The following is a 7,170-nucleotide window of genomic DNA, read 5'->3' on the forward strand; positions in this document are numbered from 1 at the left end:
TCAGGATTGGCGGGTGTAAAAGCTCCTGACCCAATTTAATTGACAACTAAACTGAGGACTACACAATAATTGTCCGCCTACCAGACTATCACTTATCAGTTATCACCATCATTATTCACGCGGCAAGAATAGTCCGCTTACCAGACTATCACTTATCAGTTATCACCATCATTATTCACGCGGCAAGAATAGTCTCGACATCATATAATAAATCAACTTGTCCACTTGAACCAATTATGTCAATTATCACACTCTTTTGTAATAACTTTTTATTATTTTCCTTTGAAAATCACTCAAACTCGTTCTCCCTGTCTCTGCTACAATGGGCAACGCTAATCTTTGCACCACACTCCCAGCATGTTTAACTTTCACACCTCTTTTCCTCGCTTTCTTGCTGCACCACATGTCCAACACATTAGCCAGTGACTCTCCGTCTCCTTACATATCAGTCGATTGTATTATCCTTAAATGTGGCTCCTCTGACAATTCGACTGCATTAGATGGTCGGACCTGGACTGGAGATGTGAATTCAAAATTCTTCCCTCAAGAACTATCACAAAACCAGGCCTCTCTAGCCACAAACTCAGTTAAGCAATCCTCATCTGCTTCCCAAGTTCCCTATACCACTGCCCGCTTGTCTGTCTCCCCATTCACCTACATATTCCCCATCACTTCCGGTCAAAAATTCATTCGCCTATACTTCTACCCAGCTTCGTACGGCAATTTCGACCGCTCTAAAGCCCTGTTCTCTGTCAAAGCTGGATCTTTTACTCTTCTTCGAGACTTCAATGCTTCACTTACAGCAGACGCCGATGGTCATCCTGACGATACTATATCTAGAGAATTCTGTGTCAACATGGAAGAAGATGAGAGGCTTAACTTAACCTTCACTCCAAGCGATTCAAAGTCATTTGCTTTTATCAACGGAATTGAAATATTGTCCATGCCAACTAATCTCTATTACACTCCATCTGACAATCAAGGGTTCCCTTTTATTGGCGAGCAGAACCTGTATCTCATCGTAAACGGAACTGCTCTCCAGATGGTATACAGAATAAATGTATCTCATCCAATGAAGACACCGGAATGTTCCGTAGCTGGGAACCGGACGAGGAGTACTTGGTACCCCGGAGATCTGCTCTACCATGTAACATGACTATTGAACTAAACTTCACCAAAATAGCTCCGTACACTGCGCCCCAAGAAGTCTATCGAACTGCGCGGACTATGTGGGATGACAAAGCTTACAATAAGAAACACAATCTCACTTGGGAATTTCCCGTAGATTCTCGGTTTTATTTTCTTGTTAGGTTACACTTCTGTGAGTTTCAATTTGATCTTATTGATTGGCACGACCGAGTATTTAGTATTTTCATAGCAAATCAAAACGCCGAGGAAGCAGCAGATGTTATGGTATGGAGTGGTCGGAGAAAAGGTGTTCCGGTATATAAGGATTACGCTGTGTCTATGTTTGGCAAAGAAGGCGAGAAAGAATTGAACCTCTCTATCGCCCTACAAGCAAATCCTGAAGACTGGAAGACTAAATACACCGATGCAATCTTGAACGGTATCGAAATCTTCAAAGTAAGTGACTCTAGTGGCAATCTCGCCGGGTCCAACCCTGACCCACTGATGACCCTTCCAACTGTTGTGCCACCGAGACAATCAACAGAGTTGAAGAAAAAAAGAACAACAATCTCCCTCGTTGGTGGCGGAGTTTCCGGCTTTATTATAGTGTCCATTTTGGGATTCTTCATTTTCCGACTGGCCAAAAGAGTCAAGGATTCTAGCAACTCAAGAAAGTCCTGCGAGTCAACTTTACCGTCTAGTTGGTGTCGTTACTTCTCACTCGTTGAGATTAAAGAAGCTACCAACAATTTTGACAACGTTTTCATTATTGGTGCTGGTGGTTTCGGTAATGTGTATAAAGGATACATTAACGGTAGGGCCACCTCTGTTGCGGTCAAACGGTTAAAGCCTGGTTCTCAACAAGGAGCGCAAGAGTTCAAGACAGAGATCGAGATGCTGTCTCAGCTTCGCCACCTCCACCTTGTTTCTCTAATCGGATATTGTAAAGAAAATAATGAGATGATACTCGTGTATGATTATATGGCTCATGGGACCCTACGTGATCATATCTACAACACCGATAATCCGCTACTTTCTTGGAAGCAACGACTCAAGATTTGTATTGGTGCAGCACAGGGGTTGAACTACCTTCATACAGGCGCAACACACACTATTATTCATCGTGATATGAAGTCCACAAATATCTTATTAGACGAGCAATGGTTGGCCAAGGTATCCGATTTTGGGTTATCAAAATTTGGTCCCACTATGTCTAAGTCTCATGTTAGCACAATGGTTAAGGGTACATTCGGATATTTGGACCCTGAATATTATCGATTTCAGCAACTGACTGAGAAGTCTGATGTATACGCCTTTGGTGTGGTGTTGTGTGAAGTGTTGTGCGGAAAGCCAGCAATCGTACGTGCGATTGAGGAGGAGCCAATAAGCCTAGCAGGGTGGGTCCTGCAGTACTATCACAATGGAAAGCTTGATAAAGTTGTTGATCCACTTTTGAAGGGGGAAATTACACCAAAATGTTTGAAGAAATTTGGTGAGATTGCTGTGACTTGTTTGCTTGACAATGGAACCAAACGACCATCAATGAATGACGTGGTAGGGGGTCTTGAGTTTGCATTAGAGTTGCAAGAGAGTGAAGAAAATGACGACATGCTTGATGTAGCAGAAACTGACATTAAGGATAATGATGAGCTTCCTCTCTTCCCTACATCCGATGTTAATGGAAGTGATGATAGGATTTTTAATTGCAGTGGAGAACTATCAAGAACAAATAGCAACAGCCAAGTAACTGTAGTAAGCCAGGGAAGTTTTGCTAGTAGGGATTCAGATGGATTCATTTCCTCTAGGGTAGTTCTCTGAGACTATGAATCCTAGTGGTCGATAAAAAACATGAACAAAATAGTTGTTAGATTGCCTACTAGGCTGCTACCCAGAGTCAAGCCTACCTACTGCCAACTTTTGGCGTCGTGGCACAGTCAAATTGCTGAAATCGTTATCGGTAGAGTTTTTGTGTTTTTATTTTTTAAATTTGGGTGTTAAGTATGGTTTAGTTTCGGTTATTTTGCTTGGATTGGTTTTAATTTAGGTTTTTGCGTTAGATTGGTTCTGATTTAGGTATTGTGATTAAATTGATTTTGGGTATTTGTCTATGGTGTGAAAATGGGATTCGATTTTGGGGAACACTATTTTGAAAAGACAATATGGTGCCATGAGAGAGAGAGAGAGAGAGAGAGAGAGAGGGAGACTTGCAATTCTTTTTCTTTTCCTTTCCCAAATTCTTTGGTGACAGGAAAATGCTACCCATTTATGACTTGACCCAAATCCTACTCAACCCACTCATTTGCCACCCCTACTCTTGACTTGACTTAAAAAAAAAAAAAGACTAAAATTCATTAAACAAAAGCCACAAGATATAACTGGGTCATCCTTCTCAAAAAATAAAATGAAATAATTATAACCATACTACTTTAAACGATCAGTTAGTTTAAGATTAGTTTATGCCCACCAATGACCTCTAAATACATGGTTATTTTTTTTATGTTATTTTGATGAAGATGTTTAGGATTTGAATTCCTCTCTCTCCCCTACATTTTTTTTTTTTTTTTTTTTTGAGGAAACGGTAATACTTAATAGAACACATGAACAAAAAAATAGTATATAGAGTTTTTTAAACAGGCTTCTAATATATTACATAATCAGAGTACCACTACAAAAAGGTTTAATCTTTATAGTAGTAGCCTGGGTTATAAGGACTGAAACTCTAACACACACAACCAATGTAGGATAAATATCCTTATTTTATTTTGAGGGAACATTAATACTTATTAAAACAAACGAACACGAAAGTAGTATATAGAATTTTTTAACTAGGCTTATAATATATTATGTCCATGCCCAGAATCGTCTCCCACACAATAATGGGGTAACAATTTATTTATATGTGGGATTACGCACTATCCTACCAATTTAGGCCCCAAAACGTGTATCAGTCCCTCCCCTAAGTTTCCTTGTGTATCCCAACGTCTTCTCTCTATATCTCTTGCTCTCTTCCCTTACCCTTCTCCCCAAAAAATGTCCAAACCCTTGTACTCTGACTTCTATCCCTTTTTATAGTCCCTTGTTAGTGGTGTGGCCATCATTACCTTCTCCACTTACCCACACATTCCCATGCTCACCAGAATCCCAAGGGATCCTCACGAATTCAAAGGATTCTCTTGGAACTTGTTCCAGATGCTAGATAATGTTCAAAAGTAGATACCTTCTAGAACCACTAGTTCTCAGTTACCAATCTTGTTGGGGTTGTGCCTTACCCAAATTTCCTTTGTGGTCGATCTACGCCCCACCGACCTTTTAGGAACCCCTAGGGTACCTCCGCCCCAACCCCTGGTCCATAGTTAGAGATCGGGCCCATTGTGATAAAGCTCAAGGTTACTCCCTGTGTGTATCAGGCTTACATCGTTTGATGGGCTTTAGGCTTCATGTTGGGCCTTACCCATGTGGACTAACATGGTTCCCCAAGCCCAATCCCCCCCCCCCCCACATATTACATAATCAGAGTACCACTACAAAAGAGCCTAACCCTACATAAAATTAATCTAAAAGAAATTAGCATATATTCATTAATGTGATCATAGCAACATATATAATACTATAGGAGTAGTAACATGTGACCGTTTATCATTTTTATTGTCCTAAATTTCTTGTATTATTTCTTATATTTTTTTTATTTTTTATTCCAAAATAAAATTAGAGTTATGTTAAAACATGTGGCATGTGAAAAAAATTGTCTCTCAATAGTATGCAATCATTCAAAATAGTCCTTATCTATTAATATTTCTTTCCTCAATCCAAGCTTTAGTAGGTAATTGGGGGATTGTGCTTGTTGGGAAAGCTTAGGTAGTCAAAGAACTTTGTACACCATGATTCTTTAAATAAACAAAGAAGTTTATGTTCTCATGTTCAGAACAATGATATGGGAACACGAGAAAATACAATGTAAGAAAATTCGATGTAATCCCTTTATCAATTGAGGATATAAAAGATATGAATTTTACTTTATTATTTTATGCAAGATATTCAAAGGTCGCAATCACTGAATTGAAAGATAGGAACCTTGCGGTCCCCACCTCAACTGAGTGATTGGCCAAAACTAAAGTAGGATGAAAATGAAAGTTAATAATGGAGAAATGATTGCTAAAATGAAGACAAAATTGCTAAAATGAGAAAAAAGAAATGTAAATAAATAATTTGTGATTGGCCATTGCCCACCACTCTTACTTTATCCCCTTGTAAAGGCTATAATAATGTGGTAGGTTTCAGTTAGCTCAATTAATAAAACCTATGATAATTAAATAAGAGATTTTAGATTCAATTCTACTTACACCAAAAATCGATTGGTGTCTTAGTCTAATAATAAAGAGTTATCATCAATTGCGGATGCCATAAGTTGACACTCTCTCTAAAAAAAAAAAAAAAAACTATAATGATGTGGTGAGATATGTGAGAATCCTATTGAGCCATGACCATTCTTGTATTTCCTAGCTTAGGTAGGACCATTTCTATCACCCGTAATTTCTTTGTCACGCTCCTCTTGCATTATCCAAATTTTTTTCTATTATAATATAGGGAAATACCAAAAATAATTTTAACGATTTTTATTTTTACACAAAGATCAACACATATTTAAAAATCTGCTTATATATATATATATATTTTTTTTTTTTTTCTGTTTTTTTTTTTTTAATTTATCAAGCATTAACAAATGAAGAGAAGATTCATTTAAAAATAAAAGCGACAAAGGGGAAATTAGGCTAAAGAATTTAAAAATCCATGGAGACCTAAATTTGTAACAACTACAAAATAATGAAGATGATATTTAAAAAAAAAAAAAAAAGAAGTATCCATTGATCATGATTTATATACTTTGCAAAGAATGTGACATAATCTGCATACATGTGTGTGTATATATATACACATGTGAATATAAAAACGCTATGCAATTAGGATGCATCAAGAAACCGAGCATGGTGGGTGACAATTATAAGGACCCTTTTGTTTTTATGAAATCTCATTAAACCTACACAAAGTTCAGATTCAACAAAGAATTTGAAGTAACTTCTAAAATCCATGTCGTTGGATTATAATTGTCTTTAAGAGTGAGCACCCCAGAGATACTTTACAAAAAATTGTTAGTCCGTTTGGTTGTGTAAAGACAGATAATTATTCTTCATTTATTAGTGATTAATATAAGATTATATATATATATATATATATAAACTTTTTTAGCATATTTTTCATTATACATGCATCATGCAAATTGATGATTATGAGATTCTATGTTCGAAATGTCCAAACAAAAAACATGGGTCATTTTTAAAAGATTCTTCATTTTAATACATAATGTGTATTGGACAGGAGACTATATACACCTAAAAAATAGCTAGTTACTAAAAAAGAAAAACTTTATTAATATCATACTAAAATAGATAAGGTTGACATTATGTCAATGAGAAACAGTATGGAAAGTGGAAACACGAGAAAAAAAACTTTGTAAGAAAATTCAAGAATTGCTATTTAATTCCCTTGTCAATTGATGGTATAAGATCTTATTTTTACTCTATTTTTAAACGCAACAGCTTCAAAGGTTGTTTAGCATGATTCACGATGTTCGGCTGGTCACCATTCTTGGGTTGAATGATTAGGAACTTTGCAGTGCCTTTTATTAAGTGAGTGGCCAAACTAAAAGCAACATGATTGATTTGATGGGCAATGAATGAAAGGTAATAATGGAAAAAATGAATGGGAAAATGAAAACGATTGATTGAAGAGGAGAAAAAGGAACATGATTATGCCATAGTGTTTCAGCTAAGAGAAGAGATAGAATTATAGAAAGAAAAAATAGAGGTTATCATGTGAGCTTGGCCATTGCCTATTGGTTATTGCCTACCACTTCTACTTTATCCCACTATTGCCATGTCGAGAATCAAAAGTCTTTTTTTAATATAAAATCTGAAGTCATCAAAGATGATAAGAGCAAATTATTGTTTTCAAGGGAAAAAAAAAAAAAATTGACTCCAGGTTTAG

At 36.7% G+C, this 7,170-nt stretch overlaps 1 pseudogene; it reads left to right on the forward strand.

The window, feature by feature from the left end:
• The first annotated feature begins 260 nt into the window (after window positions 1-260).
• Window positions 261-3,146, forward strand: LOC115983695 (annotated as a pseudogene).
• The last annotated feature ends 4,024 nt before the right edge of the window (window positions 3,147-7,170 follow it).

The sequence above is a fragment of the Quercus lobata genome, chromosome 4 (assembly GCF_001633185.2).
Source record: "Quercus lobata isolate SW786 chromosome 4, ValleyOak3.0 Primary Assembly, whole genome shotgun sequence".
NCBI classification, from domain to species: domain Eukaryota; kingdom Viridiplantae; phylum Streptophyta; class Magnoliopsida; order Fagales; family Fagaceae; genus Quercus; species Quercus lobata.